Source organism: Tamandua tetradactyla, chromosome 6 (assembly GCF_023851605.1).
Source record: "Tamandua tetradactyla isolate mTamTet1 chromosome 6, mTamTet1.pri, whole genome shotgun sequence".
NCBI classification, from domain to species: Eukaryota; Metazoa; Chordata; class Mammalia; order Pilosa; family Myrmecophagidae; genus Tamandua; species Tamandua tetradactyla.
In genome coordinates this window covers 141,397,060-141,414,815 of record NC_135332.1, presented here as the reverse complement: position 1 = coordinate 141,414,815, position 17,756 = coordinate 141,397,060, and the positions used below count along the sequence as shown (strand labels likewise).

The window sequence follows — 17,756 nt, the reverse complement described above, 5'->3', positions numbered from 1 at the left end:
AGCTGTATGATCCTGTGGTGCCCTGGTTGGCTTCTCCTTACCCCTCATTGACTTGGCCTGCACTCCCAGTTCTAGTACTGGTTCTGGAGGGAGCAGTGTAACCCTCGTGCACACACTGGCACCATGTGTGTTTGGCCCAATCTATCTGGTGGTTGCCTGATAGACTCACTATCCCAGACTTTTCCCTGCATGTAGATGGCAACTCACCAAACCTCCTACAGAATGTTGTGGGAGAGCAGTCAAGAGGCTACCAGAGGCAAAAGACTGCTGGTTGTAGGACATTCAAAGCAGTGCCTGTGACTGTGAGGAAACTGTTTCCTAGGGAAGAGGAGACAATTGTATCCGTGTAAATGGGGCAATTCCTAGAACTACATGCTCATGCCCAAGACAAGAAGCATGGGTAGAAAGGATCGGGGAGGCCCCGATGCTCTGGCTTCAAGCTATTCTCTAAACTCATTGTATGCATAAGCTCTGAAGAGAGAACTGCATAGGTCAATCTGCAAACACTGTTTAGATGTCTCCCCACCCACTCCCTCACCCCTTCACCCCCCATCCCACCCCCCACCCCCACCCCCCACTTTTTTTGTTAGCTCCTGGCATCCGAGGAAAACTTCGACCTCACACTAGGTGGATACAAGCTTAAGAAACAGATGATTTCATGGATATTCTATCAACACTAAATATCTTAATGAGTTTTTGGGTAGAATCATCATTCAAATTTAGGTTCCATTTTTATGTTCTCTCATAGCATATTATACTATCCTTCTTAGGAATTATTCTAGTTGTAATTGCATTTAGTCCTAATATTTTGCTCTATCTTCTTTGTTATTTTCCTCCCCCCAAAACTTCATGTAGACAGGGACCAATCTATCTTATTTGTAGTTATGGTCCCAGTGTCTGACGTAGTGCTGGCATATAATATTGTACTTTGTCAACTTTACTGCCAAAACATAGATTTGTTAAATCTATGTTGCTTTGACCAACAGTAGGGAATACAGCTGTGTAAGCAGTGGTAAGTACTTATAAAAACTGAAAATGAAGATCACAGAACCTACATCATCAGCAATCGCATGAGTGATGGTGGACTTGATTTTCAGTTATTTTCTGTTCTTTAGCAATTCAACATTGATTATTCCTTTTATTGCAAACAAAACATTGATGTGTTCTCTCCAATGGAAAAAATTGATAAAATAGAAAATCTGCTCAACAATTTCAGATTTCTGGATTTATTTACATTTATATTACTACAAGCTTTGTCAATTTCCACTGTTCTTTCATTTTTTTTTAACCCCTTCTCTAGGTATTACTAGAGAATCTATGTGGGTGTTTTCCCGGAACTTAAAAATTATTTTTTTACAAAGAATATTTGCATTAAACAGTGATTGACTCTTATTTTCTCTACTCTTTCTTTTAATATTTTTTGTCTCAGCAGAGATATTAACGACTACGTGCCGTTCTCAAAGATCAATAAATCTGTGGAAAAATAACTCTAATTGTGTATCTTTCAAAATGGGGAAAGGGCTATTGAAAATCTACCCCGCATGTACTATCTCCATAAACCTGGTAAGATTTAAGTCACCTTTTTATGATCAAGTATTTTATCTCTTTTGTGTAAGGAGTCCTTGTAAATATTGTATTTCTGTTCCTTTGACTAGAGGAAAGAATTAAGCTGGTCTTTTGCTGCATAAAAAGCAATTTCCTTCCAGGACAGAATGTTTAGGGGAGATAACAGTTTCCAACCTCAAAGCTATATATTCAAGTCAGAGACTTGATGTCTGGGTTGTTAGATACAGGCAGAATGATAAAGATAGCTTTCCTGAGTTACACTCGGGGGGAAGATAATTATGGCTTGGTTCATTATATTTCTGAAAAGTCCCCTTTAATTTCTCAATCAGACATTTTAAGTTCTTTAGGGTCATTGATGATTTGGAGTTGAAGTCACTCCTGTTTAACCTCATCTCATAGTTCCACAGGTACTGTAAAAAATAAACAAAACAGTCCAATGCTGGTGTCAGCATGACCAGTGTGTGGTGGACACGTCCCTTTCTTCCAGATGGTCTTATCCTCAGGCCAGCTGGGCCACTGCCAGTATTTTCTGATTGTTATTGGAAATGGACCAAGTTTTATACATCAGGGAATCTAAGAAGCAGACTGTTCTCCATTGTTCAAATTTTTCTATTCAAATTCATATTCCCTTAAGGACCATATGTCTTTTTGCCTGTTTACAAGGATTATGCCTGCTTTTTCATTCTTTGAAAGGCTTGGCAACACTACTTTTTTTTATAACCTGTTTGTCTAAATAGGCTGCTTATTATGAATAGAAGTAGTGAACCTTTGCCTTGACATAGCTTGGACACACCATTGTTTCCCCAATCATTTTTATTTATTTTGGAAGTTTAAACATTTTTTAAGTGACTGAAACCCAGATGTTAGCTGTCCCCAAAGATAGCTTCTGTTCTCATTTCACGCAAACCTAGACACAGGATTTGGCACCTTTATGCCTTCTCCAGAAAACCACTTAAAAGATAGTGGCTACTGTAGTGGATTTGAATCTTTGTTGTCACTGGGTGACCTTTGATTAAGTAGCTTATCTGGGCCTCATTTTTCTCTTCTCTAAAATAAAGGTGTGTTGGTTTGAAGCTCTTATATCCCCCAGAAAAGGTCATGTTATTTTTAATTCATTCCTGTGGGTGCAGACCTATTGTGGGTACAATGTTTTGATTAGATTATTTCAATTGAGATGTGACCTGCTTCATTAATCCCCTTATCAGAGTCCTTTATAAGAAGATAAAGGACACACACAAAAAAGCCAGGAAGCTGAGAGAAGCCCAAGAGAAGCTGAAAGAAGAAGCCACTGAAACCAGAAGCTGGAAGCCACAAAACCCGGGAGAGAAGGACCAACAAACGCTGGCTATGGTGTCTTCCCAGAGATAACCCAGATGCTGGCGGCCTGTCTTCAGAGTCCAGGTATTCTCTTGTGATGCCTTGCATTAGACATTTTCATGGCCTTAGAACTGTAAACTTGTAAGCTAATAAATCCCTATTGTTAAAGGCCAGTCCATTTCTTGTATATTGTATTCTGGCAGCTTTAGCAAACCAAAACAGGAGGTGATAGTAATAGTATGCGTCTCACAAGTTGTTATTGGGGTCAAATAAAATATGTTAAGTGTTCAATAAATTTCAGCCATTGTTATTATTGGGAAATACAGATTTTAGAAAATGCTTTATTATGGAAAATTTCAAATGTGTACAAAAGTAGAGTGAAAAGTACAGTGAACCCTAATATACTCATCTCTTAGCCTCAATGATTATCAATTCACAGCCAATCTTATTTCATCTATTCCCCTACCCATTCCTTTTTCCATACATGTTTGAAGCAAATCTCAGATATCATATCATTTTATCCATAGTTTTTTTCACATATATTTCTAAAAGAAGAAGAAAAGACTTATGTTTTTAAATAACTACAATAGCATCATCACATAAAAAATTAGTAAAAATTCCTCAGTACCATCATCTATCAAGCACCTATTTAAATTTCTAATTGTCTTTTGAAGATCATAAATTAAAAAAAAAAACAGTTCACTTGTTTGGATCAGTATCCAATTAAGTTCTATATACTGGGATTGATGATATATCTCATTTTTTTTTAGTCCATAATTTTCCTCACTATCCCTTTATTTTTTCTCCTTGCAATATAATTGATGAACAAATTGGGTCATCTGCATTTTGTAAATGCTCCCTTATAGTGTGTAGCATGCTCCTTTGCTTTCTATATTTCCTGTGAACTGGTAGTTAGGTCTCGAGGTTTTGTCAGTATTTAGGTTTGAGTTTTCAATAAGACAACTTCATAGGTTGTGTGGTTCTTCCATCAGGTAGACCTAACATCTGGTTGACTCTGTCTCTGGGATGCTAGCAGCCACTGGTGGCTAATGCTTAGATCCATTAATTCATTAGGGGTTGCAAAATGGCCATATTCTGTCATTTGTTCCTCATTTCTTAGCTGGATACTGTATATTACAGAGTGGTACAGTTTGTGTAGGAAAGGCAGGATTAATGCTTGATTTTTCCCTCTTATCTTTTTTTTTTGCATGATAAGGCACTGGGAATTGAACATAGGTCTCCAGCATGGCAGGTGAGAACTCTGCCTGCTGAGTCACTGTGGCCCACCCCCACTTATCATTTTTTAAAATAATAAGTTGGTTCACTAGTATATTCCAACAGTGAACAATTAGGTTTCATTTTGCTTTACTATTTTACAAACTTATGAATTAAACATATTTGATATATCTCAGTCCATTGCCATTATTATTTTTATCGATGCTGAAATTGTCCCATGTTTGCTTTGGGAGCCACTTGTAGTCAGCTCCTGAGCCCTGTTGACGTGACTCTGTTGACTTTGATAGCTTCTCTGTTATCTGGTATGACAAAGTATTCTAAGCTCATCTTTTATTTTACTTGCCCCTAGAAGTAGTTCCTTTATGAGGAGCCCTTATTGTGTTTGTTTTTGTTTTTGTTCTTTTTAGAGGAAATGGTATTTTAAGATCACATTTGTAGTATTAGGGTGTTCATTGCTACTGGTTCAGTTATTGTTTCTAGGATTTTTCTTAGAGCTCAGAAATATAGTTTTTGTTTTAAAGATAAAATACATCATTTGTTCATACTGGTATTTCCTATCAAAGTCCAGGACTATAGGATTTTTATTTAGCCTCTTCTGTCTAATTTCTTTGCTTCCTTACCCCCATGCTAAAAATCCCAGTTTTTGTCCCTTTCTTTGCTACCCTATTTCCTCCCTCTCTCATACATAGTTATTATTACTCTTATTTCATGGTTATCCTTATATAATATAAGCATATGTATTTATTAAATATAAGTAAATGCATTTTTATCCTCTATTCTTAAATTAACCATAGTTTACTGTAGAAACTGCCCTTGACCTTGCTTTCGTCACATGACTGGATGTCATGGAGATTATTGTGATGTCCCTTTTACTTTTTTACAGCTGTGGACGCCTCCATTGCATGGATCCATCACGGATTACTCAACCAGTGCCTTATTCATGGACATTCAGGTTATTTCCAGTTTTTTGTTCCTGTAAATAGTGCTACAATTAATCGCTTTGTGCATAAGTCTTATTGCTAATGTATTTTTATGATAGAGTTCTATAATTTAAGTTCTAGACATGGGGAATATAGATTTGAAAGCAGAATGTCAAGGGATTTTTATTTCATTATTCCCTTCAGTATTTCTCTTCTGCCCAGCCCCTTTCTCTACATCAGCAGGAATACTTGCCAGGCTCTGTGCTCCCCTTTCTGGGCCTGCCCTTTTTATTATATAGAATACAATAAAAATCTCACGCTATTCCTCCCTCCTGCCCGTATACTCTTACCCAAAACTTACTCAGAAAACAGAGACTCTCCTGGTATCTCCTGTTCCTTGGAAATCACTGGGGCACTCTATAGGATAGAGACTTTTTTTTTTTTGTATGACTGGATCTTTAAGGTTTGTCACAATAAAACTCGAATTGTAATTCCCATGTATGTAACCTATAGAGATAAAGATCTTTACAATTTAAATCTTATGCATTCAAACCATTGAAATCTTATGCATTCAAGCCATTGAACCTCCTTATCATTGACTATTTCCTCCATATAAGCCCATATAAGTTTGGGCTTATATGGAGGAAATAGTCAATGATAAGGAGATTCCTTTGACTGGGAAGAACATATATCTATTAAACAAACTCTGTAAGAAGAAATTCAATCAAGAATGACTCACATCAGAAGCTTTTCAGTTCTCTTGCCTATCCTGAAAATCCTCCTCCAGCTAAACTAATCTGTTTGCCATCGTAACCAGGAATTACTTGCTCATCTTGATTTCAGTGCCATGGCTGTGCCACCTCCCACATCTGGAATGTCTTTTGTGTTTGTCTACTGCTTTTGTCCACAGATGATTTAAAACTTACATTCTCCAGCAAGATTATCTGACCAACCCCGCTCTTTTAGGATCCTTTCTGTACCCTACATGTCTCAAGTTTACGGTTGCCAGATTTTAAAAAATAAAAAATACAGTATACTCAGTTAAATTTGAATTTCAGATAAACAACAGATAGCTTTTTAGCATTGGACATAATTATTCTAAAAATTATTTGTTGTTTCTGAAATTCAAATTTACCTGGGATTTCTGTATTATATATAGTAATTCCTACTCTGATTTAAAATTCCTGAAAAACAAACACCCCAAAACATTGTTACCTTTATTTATTATGTTGCTTTCAAAATTTTCTTCGAGTTATTTTATGTATCTGTTTTGCTGTCTAACCAGATTATAAACTTCTTGAAGGTGGGAGCTGTCTTCTGCTTTCTGTAGCACGATCTTCCCCCACCCATATTCCCAGAACTATGCTTGTCATCAGTCCTGAGCTAATGTTTGATAAGTGAATAAATCCTCAAAATGAACTTTAAGATTAAAGAGAAAACAATCTTCATCCTGGAGAGAATTCTGTGATTTAAACATTAAACCAATCTAAATTTCTAATATTAGAGTAAAATCAGAAGTTCATTTATGAACTGCATTTTATCCCTACAAAATCGTTCCATTCTTTTACCTGCAATATACAATTTTATTAATTAAATTTAGAAGAACCTCTTGTTTCAATTTTTAAAAATTCATAGTAGCAACTGCTTTACTCACTGTACCAACATAAGTGTCTGCTGTGGCCTGTGCTCTCAGTGGCAGCAAAGCTTGGGCACCTTTAAATCAGCAGAAGGAACCAATTTCAATTTTGATTCCTTTTTGCTGAGAATTTGTTTACTTCTGCTTTGAAAGGTTCAAATTTAGAGACTAATACTTGAAGACTGTTTATTTGATCTTAGTATTGAGAATTAGAGCATAAGTAGTAAAATTGACATAACTAAATAACCAGTATCTCGTTTACATTAGCAATTGAAGTGGGGTGCAATTAAAGCTAATCCGCGACTGGCAGTAAGGAAAGCTGTTTAATTCGCTGTTAATTCTCTGCACAACGTTCTGGTGTCTGTTAGGATTTTGAAACTATAATCTTAGTTTGAAGAAACTGGCTAGCTTGTAAGAAAAGAAGCGAGAGGAAGTGGCTGAGGGGTGTTTCATAACTGGGACATTCATTGTAGGCAAAGCAAACAGACCCCTCAAAAGGGAAGGGGTTTTGAAATGGTGAGGTGGAGTGGGTGGAGGACAGGGGCTGTTCTTTATCTAATGGGAATGGGAAATGGTGGTAAAATGGTGGAGAAATGGTTTGACTGGAGGGAATTAATTGGGAAAATTCGTTATACTCAGAGGTTTTGTGTCCTTGCAGTAAGAAGGAAGTTGGTGCAGAGCTGAGAGTAGCCTACTTTAACTGGACTCGAGACTGGGAGAGTGAACAATGACTGCAGAGTAGGGCAGAACTAATTTGGCTGCAAGTGTTGGAGTGGTCCTGGGCCGACACCAAGCTAGTTTTAAGAATAAGGTATAAAGAAACATTGGGAGGGGGTACAAGGGTAGTTCAGTGGTAGAGTTCTCGCCTGACATGTGGGAGACCTGGGTTCGATTCCTGGCGCATGCACTTCGCTCCAAAAACAAGCAAAGAAAGGAAAAACAAACAAACAAAAATTCACCAAATGGTGCTGAAATAATGGAATACTCACATGGAAAAAGAATGAAATGTGAGCTCTGGCATACAAAAAACAAAAACAAAAAACATTGGGGAACAAGCTCTGGTGAGATCAGAATGAAAACAATTAAAAATTAAGAAAAAGTAAAATGATTGAAGATCTGCTAGACTTTTATTTATTTTTAAAACAATTTCTGGTTAAATAAACAAAATTACTCTGAATAAAAATGGCTTAGTTTTTCTTAGAAATACCATATGGAAGGTCTAACTCTGCAGAGCTCTGTTTTGAGCCTATAGAGCCATGATCAACACATCCACCTCCATCCCCTAATAGTCATAGCTTTAATTCAAATATCATCTGTACAACCATTATAATGTTTTGATATGCATCCATCCAGAAAATGCATGTGTCTGTGTATAGGTATACTGGATATTTAAAAAAGCAATGGGATCATGCTTTAAGTAATAATGGTGGCTAATCCTGCTGAGGGCTTGATATATACTAGGCACCGTTCTCAGAGCTTTACTTGTAATATCCATTGAATCCTCCCAGCAACCTTGCATGATAGTACTATTATCTTCATTTTGTAGATGAGACCCATCAAGATGAAAAACGTGCCCTAAGTCACACAGTACCGAGGGGTAGTCAGGATTTTACTGCAGGCAGTCTGACTTCAGATCCTGTGCTCTTAACCATCATAATGGAGTATCTTCCATAATAGCGTTCTGTAGTCTCCTTTTCACTTAAAAAGAGTATATGGTGGACATCCTTCCATGTTAATACAGATCTTCATCGTTTAAAAAAGTAATATACATAATGCATGTAACTCAGTTCTCCACTGATGGGCATTTAGGATTTTCACTTTTTTTCTATTCTAAATAATGCTTCTCTATACTTACATCTTTATTCACTCATTCACTTATGCTAGCATTGTTTTTAGAATTACTTTTTATAAGTGGGTTCTCTAGGTTAAAAACTATTTATTTATTTATTAACATTGTGAAATCACTTTGAGAAAGATTCTCAATGAACCTTCCACCAGAATAGGGCCTTGAAGGCTGGCACGCTGGCCTTGAACTTAGCCTTGAAGTTGGACCCACGTGGCAGAGAGTCCCTTACGCCACCTAGTGGCTCCGTATCTAAATTGTAGTATCAACATTTCAAGACTTCAAGAACAATCCAAGTATTCAATATCACCCATAATACTCAGAGAAAGATTTGTTCTCACTTTTTCTCATAAATAATACTGTAATGGTCAAAATTATCCAATTTTCAGATTATTTCCTTAGGAGATAGATTCCTAGAAATGCTATTACATTGTTAAAAGGTCAGATATGTTGATAACTGTGGTTCAGCATAAATGAAGTATTGTAGTATGAGAGGTATGCAGTCGTTAAGTGAAGGCTGACAGTAGATTCCATTTGAGGAAAGGATAACAGACTTGGTTTATTTTTAAAGTTAATAATTTCTGTATTTTTTTTTTCATGCACAAATAAATGCATAGCAGGGCTTGAAAAAGGCGTTTTCCTTAAATTTGAACATTTCTTGTTTTTAATGCTGTCCTTTTTCTTATTATTAAATATCATTTGCCTAAATGTCTTCCAAATTGCATGGGAGTCTCTACATGTTTCCTTTTTTTAGAAAGTTCTTTATTAAAAGTGGTTAAGCACACAAACTAGTTTTGTTTGATATTTTGAATTTTGTGACTATATGAGTCTAATGAAATCTCCAAGTGTCAATATGCTTTTCTGGTAATTCTGTTTGGAATGAAGTTTGATTTTTTTGTTAAAATATTTTTTTCTTATTTATAAATATAGTATATGATATTACAAATGTAATACAGAATGAAAACTACATTATAGCAGAAGAAAAAATTTAACTACTTCTAATCTAATACCCAGCAAAACCACATTTGTTTTTTAGAAAACAAAGTTGGTCTTATAGATATATAGAGTTTTATTACCTGTTTTTTCTTTTCCACTTAATATATATTTTTGGGGTTAAATTTCATTACTCTGACTTCTTCACTGGGGGCCATTGAGGGCAGAGACTTTGCCTTATTTCCTGATCTGTATTAAAATATTTTTTATTTTGGCCACTGAATTTTTTTGTACCACCTTAAATTTAATGCCGCAGTCAAATGCCTCACTAGTTTCACTCTAACCCTGTCTTTGTCAGTCACTTCAACCTGGGCTTTATATCTCTGTGGCTCTTTATCACCAAAAAGAGTGAAATTTGCCTTCTCTCCACGCTTCTCATTTTGGCTCTCCTGTCCTCTCTCTGCCTTGCCACCTTGCTGTTCTGCACCGTCTCAGTTCTGGGCCCTTCCACTTGTGCTGTCCTGCGCACTGTGCCCTTTGAATGTCGATTCCACTGTGAACAAACTCCTCTCTGCCTCTGACGTTTTCAGACCCCTATCTCCCACTCGGGGCCTTAACTGAAACCTGGCTCAATCAATCCCTGAAGACATCACTCTTCTGTAAGTCTCCTGTTCTTTCTACCCAAGGACCACCAGTGTGTGTGTGTGTATGGGTGTGTGTGTGTGTGTGTGTGTGTGGCATGGTGGTGGTGCCAAGAACTCTGTTGTAAAACAGCTTTCTTTGAGGCTCTGAAATTCAGTTACACCTCCTCTCTCTTCCTTGTCAAGGTCACCCACTGATAAGCTGGACCTCATCCCCCTCCTTTCCTGAAGACCTTGAGATAGGGCTTATTCTTCCTGGGAAAGAAGCCTGTCTCAATCTAGAATATTTTGATATCCATCTCAGATCTTGCCCCCCCCCCCCCCAATTCCCCTGAGATTCACTTCTAATTCTTTACAGTCACTTGTTGCAGGGAAATATCTTTGATAACATTATAATTAGTTTCTTTTCTTAATTTTCTATTCTTTGCCCTAGCCATCTGTCATTGTATTGTTCCAATGACTGCACTCTCACCTCACCTTCTTTACCTCTGTTTCCACCTTCTCTGGCCTTGATAACTCAGTTTTCTTTCAGTTTTATTCAGCCCTGTAAGCTTTCTCCATTTTCTACCTGACCATTTTATGGCTATTCACCAAAACTACCCTCCCAGTTTCTTTGCACTCTGACCCTTCTAACACATTCACCCCATATAATTCAGACCCCACATTAATCTGTCTTCTGTCTTCCTATGCACTCCTACCTTTCTTGTCGGAGAAGACAGGAATGGTCCTTTTTTTGTTCAAAGGTCAGCCTTTTGCACCATCATTAGCTTGGTCCTCTGCTGGGATGCATCTCCCCTTAGTATAACCACAGCCTCCCCAGTGTGCCAGGACAGTGGACTGAGATCAGACAAAAGGTTGCCTTGCAGACTCCCAGACCACATAACTGACCACATAGTGACCACTGGAATCATGGGAGTGGGAAATATACTGTCTTAAGGCTGTCTCAGGGGAATACTTGCTGGCAATATTATATGCTGTAGATTACAGATTGCAAATCTTTCTCAGTCACCTCCCATTTCAGTCTGCTCTCTACCACCATTGTAATTCACAGATCATTACAGTAGGAGGAGAGAGGAATATCCAGTGGAGTCACAGGATTGTAAATTGTGCCTTTGCTACCATTTGCAAGATCTTGCCTTTAGTGGTACCAGCAGTAATCTTCCCTTCTTTGAGGCTGTATATATACTGCAGTATGTAGCAGCTAGAAAATTACTTAGATTGATCTTGGGGCTAAAATATCACTTTGAACCTTATGACTTTTCATTAAGTTCAATAAACACCAACATATCATACATTTTAAATCTCTAGCTGGGAATACCTAAATCTATGTCAATCAAAAAAAAGGAGATTATAATAATGTATTTTAGATTAAAAAGGAATGGTGGACATTGTTAGGAAGTGAATTACATCAAAAACTAAAAACTAAAGGAAAATGAGGCTGAGTCCTCTGTTTTTTTAAGCTGAGTGCCTAGAAGAAGACATTCCTATTACCCCTGAGTAATACTTCATTGTCTGCTGAATTAAGAGCTGGGAGAATCGCTGGGGGGCCTGCCACACACACACACACACACACACACACACACACACACACACACACAGCAAGGGGATCCTATATCCTACGCCAAGTACCATTTGGAAGATGTGGTGGAAACTCAGGGAGTATACACAGGTGCCGGAAATGGCCTAGGTGAGGATGGTGCCACCAGCAGCACCACTGGCCCTGAGAGAGGCCAGGCAAGGAGCGACTCCTCTTGTGGATATTTGAATTTGTGGTGTATTGGTATACTAGCCCTCCAAGAGGGAAAAAAAGAAAAAAAAAGTAAGCTCTGATTCATACTGTCTCCTGATTTCTGTGGTGTAATTACTACCATGGCCCATTTAGAAATAACAATCAGATGTTACTGAACACAGAGTTGAGAAAAGATATGCATAAATCTGCCTCTGATAGCTGGTATGACCCGGCTTCAGCATGTCATTATTAGTAGGGCGAATGGTGACCAGATAGATGGACAAAGGACACCATCACCACAGAAGCCATTGTGAGCCCAGAAGCAGCAAAAGGATCTAGATGTTGGGATTCTTCTTTCCTTGCTGCCATGAAGATATGCAAGTCATAGTTAAAAGAAACATACACTTTCTCTGAGTGTCTGAGTCAAAATAAGAGTATGTTTGGAGCCCTCCAACATATAGAAAAAGTCTAACCTGATCAACACAGCATAAAATGTTTGGATGATCTGCCACTGCTCAAGTTTCCAGGGTCATTTTTATTATTCTTTGTCACTTTTATTTCCTCTGCTAGAATTATTTTCATTTCACTTTATTTTTTTTGACTTGTTATTGGGGTTGAATCATGAACCCCACAAAAGGCATGTTCAGGTCCCAACCCTGGGTCCTGTAAGTGTGAACCCACTTGTAAATAGGAGCTTTGAGGATGTTGTTAGTTAAGATGTGTCCAAACCAAATGAGGGTAGGCCTTAATCCAAAATGGATGAAGTCCTTGTAAGCAAAAGAAATTGGACATTGAAAAGGAAGCCATGGAGAGCAGCCAGAAGCTTGAGGTCAATGGAACCCGAAAGAGAAAGGGGTTGACGCTGCCATGTGCACTGCCTAGTGATGGAAAGCCAAGACACCCCAAAGATTGCTGGCCAGCCAGAAGATACCAACCCAGGAGGAAGCTAGCCTTGTAGCCTCTGAAACTGTGAGCCAAAAAATGAACTGTTCTAGTTTGCTAGCTGCGGGAATGCAACACACCAGAGACGGACTGGCTTTTAATAAAAGGGGATTTATTTTGTTAGTTCTTCAGAGGATAGGCAGCTAACTTTCAACTGAGGTTCTTTCTTACGTGGGAAGACGCAGGATGGTCTCTGCTGGCCTTCTCTCCAGGCCTCTGGGTTCCAGCAACTTTCCCCAGGGTGTTTTCTTTCTGCATCTCCAAAGGCCTGGACTGAGCTAAGAGTGCTGAGATGAGGTATGCTGAGCTGCTTGGGCTGTGTTACGTTGTGCTCTCTCATTTAAGCACCAGCCAATTAAGTCAAACGTCATTCATTACAGCAGACACACCTCCTAGCCGACTGCAGATGTAATCAGCAACAGATGAGGTTCACGTACCATTGGCTCATGCCCACAGCAACAGAACTAGGTACCTTCACCTGGCCAAGTTGACAACTGAATCTAACTACCTCATTAACACTGGTTTTTTTTCCATGTACAAAACACATTCATTCAGTTACAATATTACAAAGCCTTAAACCATTTCAGTAACAAAATTAATGTAATACAAAGTAAAAAAACACTACAAAAATCACATTAAAGTCAGTTAAGGCATGGCCTGTCCTAAGGCAAAATTCTCCTCTGGGTGTTGACTAATGAAAACTCAGAACAACTTATCTGTTGTCAATATACAAAGGAGGGACAATCATAAGATAAAGGTTCCCATTGTCAGAAGGGGAGGTTGGAAGGAAAACAGGGGTCAATGGACTCAAATAGTTTCGATAATCTGCAGGGCAAACTTCATTAGATTTCAAAGTCGGAGAGTCATTCATCCTTGGGGCTTTAGAAAGTGTCAGCCCACCCTTTCCAAGGGCCTGTGCAGCAAGCCTGTCTCTCCAAATGCTGGGGTGAGGGTTACAACCTTGTGGAACTTTGGGGAGACCACCTTTTTCTCAGCTCCACCCTCTCCATGCATCAGGACAGCTCCCAGGCTTTCTGCCATCTCTGGGGCACTGCTCAATTCCCTCAGAATAATGGGGTGGCAGCAAGGCTCTCCCCAAACCCAAGGAATGTGCTCCACCTTCTCTGAGGCCCCAGATGGAAAAATTCTTCCTGAACATTGAGGTGGAAGGCTTGCCCTCTGCCTTCAGGGCAAAATCACCTCACCAAGTTCATGAGTGGGTCCACTCTCCTGGCCCAAGATGTCTCCTCTTTAGACCTCACCATCCATGGTTCTGTCTTTGTAGTAATTTCTCCTTCGATTTGTCCCTATTCTGCCCCTTTTAGACCAGACTGGCAGTGGTTCCATTTATATAAGTCTCGCAGGAAACGTGTCAGTTTTCCATGCAATATACATGATCACACCCATCAGACAATAGGACCGTCCATAAATCCTTTCTGAATAACTCCGTTTCCAATTCTGGATTTTTCTGAAATGGCTGATTATTTCCTGTTTGTTTAAATTCTCATGTGGGGCACTATTCTCTGGGGTCTTCCTTTTTGGAAGCCCAGAATTTTCCAGACTATCAATTTCTGGTTTCTTTCTACCCAAGAAATGCAATCTTTTTCATATTGCATTTTACTATAAGCTGCAAGGAGAAGCCTGGCTGCATTTCCACTCTGAATGGGAAATCTCTTCAGCTCAGTATCCGAGCTCATGGCTTTTAAATTCTACCTTCCATGCAAAACCAGGACACAATTTACCTAATTCTCTGCCACTTTAAAACAAGGACTGCCTTCCTACCAGTTTCCAATAACACATGCATCACTTCTGTCTAAGCCCTTATCAGAAATATCTTTGGAGTCCACATTTCTACCAACAGTCTCTTCAAAGTATTCTAGGCCTTCTATCAAGATCCTTACGACTCTTCCAGAATCTTTCCCTTATCCACTTAAAAAGGCTATTCCAATGTTTTCTGGTATTTACAAACCACAACACCCCACATCTCTGGTACCAAAATCTGTTTTAGTTTGTTAATACCCCAGAAATGCAATGTACCAAAAATGGGTAGGCTTTTATAAAGGGAATTTATTAAGTTAAAAGTTTACAGTTATAAGGCCATAAAAATGTTCAAACTAGGGCCTCCAGAGAAAGATACCTTGACCCAAGAAAGGCTGATCTGGGAAGGCACATGGCTGGTCCTATGGCTTCTGGTTTCATACAGCTTCTCTGGGGCATTTGCTTTCTGCTTCTCCAAACATCTCTGTATGTGTCCAAATTAATATCGGTTGGCTTAACAATATTGCATGGTATTTGTTTAGCAAGTGGCAAGACAAAACACCTGCCTAGCTCCTAGACATTTTAAAAGACTCTATTCAGGCATCAAAAAGCCTTCTCTGAATTCTCTAGAATTCAGCACTGTCCAATAGAACATACTGCAGTAATGGAAATATTCTCCATATGTGCTATCCCATAGGGTAGGCATTAATCACATGTGTCTTTTGAGCACTTGAAATGTGGCCTATGTGACTAAGGAACTGTACTTTGAATTTCATTTAACTGAAATTAAAGTTTAAATAGACACATGTGGCTTATGGCTATCATAGTGATAGTGCAGCTCTAGATTGAGGTGGATGCCCCTTTTTATAGTCATAAAATACATTTTGTGGTGTTTTAACTTGCATTTACCTAATTATGTTATATTAACTTTTTTTTTTTGCCTGTCTCCCCCAACAGATGGTGTGCTCATTGTGGGAAAGGAAGCCATATAATTAACTGAGTGCAAATTAGCATGTGCTGTTCACTCTTTGTTCCTTTAAAAAACAAATATAAACATGCAATGGATATCCAAATTGGACATTAAATGTCATTTTATATAGATGAGCATACAATTTTCTTCTTTATTTTGTCCATGTGGCGAAGACTGGTTTAATATTTTAAAACGATTCTCTATCTCTTGAATCGTTTTCAAATATTAAACCAGTCTTGCAATCTTTTATGAACCCAACTTGGATGTTATTTATTTTTCTCATATAGCTTAATTTGGTTGGCAAATATTTGTTTAGGATTTTTGCATCTATGTTCATAAAACAGATTAGATTATGTGCTGGTTTGAAATTTTTATGTACCTCAGAAAAGTCTGGTTCCTCTAATCATTCTTGTGGGTGCAGACCCATTGTGGGTGGGACCTTTTTGATTAGGTTGGTTCCATGGAGATTGACCCACCCAATTCAAGGTGGGTCTTAATCCTTTACTACAGTCCTTTGTGAGAGGACGCAGAGAGCTCAGAGCTCAGAGATGTTTGGAGATAGAGAAAGAAAATGCCCTAGGAGAAACCAGAGTGATCCATAGGAGCTGAGAGAGTAATTTTGAAACCAGAACCCAGGAGAGAAGCAGACTTTGTCATGTGCCTTCCTATGTGGCAGAGGAACCCCGATGCTAGTAGCCTTTCCTCCAAGAAGTAGTCTTCCTCTTGATGCCTTAATCTGAACATTTTCATGGCCTTAAAATTGTAACTTGTAACTTAATAAATCCTCTTTGTAAAAGCCAACCCATTTCTGGTATATTGCACTTTGGTAGCTTTTGCAAAATGAAGCAGCCTAAAATCTTCCTTTCTCACAGTATCTTTGTCTAGTTTTGGTATCATGGTTATAAAAGCCTGTTAAAATGCAATTGTATAAATACCCCAGCTCTCTTGCCCCTTGAATGACATAACTCTGAGGCATGAAGCTTCCCAGATTCACCCAGTGGGCTCAGGCTCAAAGCTACTCACAGTGGGAACCTGTTTGATGACCAACTCTTTTTTGGCTGCCTTTCCTTCTTTGCCTAACTTCCCCACTCCCCTACTAGTGTTCTTAGAATCATCTCTGGCTTTCCTTGACTTGCAGCTACAGCACTTCAATCTCAAACTCTGTCAAGTCAAATGGTTTTCTGCCCCTCTCTGTGTGTGGCTCTTCTTATGAGAATAGGAGTCTTATTGGATTGATGGTTGTGGTGGGGGGGCAACCTGGTATCGGGTCTCAGGGCCTGAGTGGGGCAAGAAGAGTGTCTGTGTAAAGACAGGATGATGGTGATGGGATATCTTTTATATTTAGAGGGTGTAATAAGTAAATATAATGAAGATAGTGAGAGCAAAGCTTCTCTGTGTTAGAGAAGAGAGTTACAAATGCATTAATGGAGAAAATGAATTAATCCTCTGGTACTGGTTTGGAATTGGAAGTATCTTTGTGAGTGCATAGTTTTCAATGCACATAGAGAGCTTAGATTTAGAAATAGACATAGAATGTGTGTGTGTAGTATGTGTGTACACACATCCATTAGCTAGCTCTGTCACCTGGGAGGGCCTGGGTGTAGTACAGCCGAATAGAGCACTGAGTATACTTAGCATCTAGATCGTGATTTCTAGATACCTCTTTCCATTAAAAGGACCCAGAATCCCTGGAGAAATGGCTAATTCCAGGGCTCAGGCAGGGAAAGTACAAGATGAGCCTGAACCATCTTCTTATGCCAAAGGACACAGACACCAACTTGAATAATAATCAGTTAACATGGATAAAACAGAACTTGAAAAATCAATATGAGATAAATAAGTTAATGAATAAATTGGAAGACTGAGAAGGAACAGGGTATCTAGATAGTCTCAAAGTTCTTCTCACAAAATGCATATTAGTTACAGAGGGGAAAGTGTAATTTTATGGTAGAAAAGTCTAACAGATACCTCCTTAATCTAGTAATGGAAGTTAATATCACGAATAATAGACCCAGATAGGATGAAATGAAAAGAAGACATCGTCTGTGATATTCCTGTCAAAGCTGTATAACCTGAATCTAACCATGAGAAACCACCAAATATGTACATACTCTCCCTCCCTTTTTCTCTTTCTCTCATATACTTTTTTTTGGAAATTTGCTTTGATCTTCGACTTTTCTTTTTTTGTTTGTTTTAGTCTTTTTTTAAAAAAATCTGTTTATTTTTTGGTTTATTCTGATATGCAAAAACTCTCCAAATCTAGGA

The 17,756-nt window shown here is 38.5% G+C and overlaps 1 long non-coding RNA gene across 1 annotated transcript in view; it reads left to right on the top strand.

Moving 5' to 3' along the window:
• The window catches only part of LOC143688875 (uncharacterized), a 183,561-nt gene that overhangs the window by 38,909 nt on the left and 126,896 nt on the right, over nucleotides 1-17,756 (top strand). The window contains exons 2-4 of the long non-coding RNA XR_013178346.1: nucleotides 1,433-1,563; nucleotides 2,772-2,967; nucleotides 5,003-5,071. This is a non-coding gene — a long non-coding RNA (uncharacterized LOC143688875). The remainder of the gene's footprint in view (nucleotides 1-1,432; nucleotides 1,564-2,771; nucleotides 2,968-5,002; nucleotides 5,072-17,756) is intronic.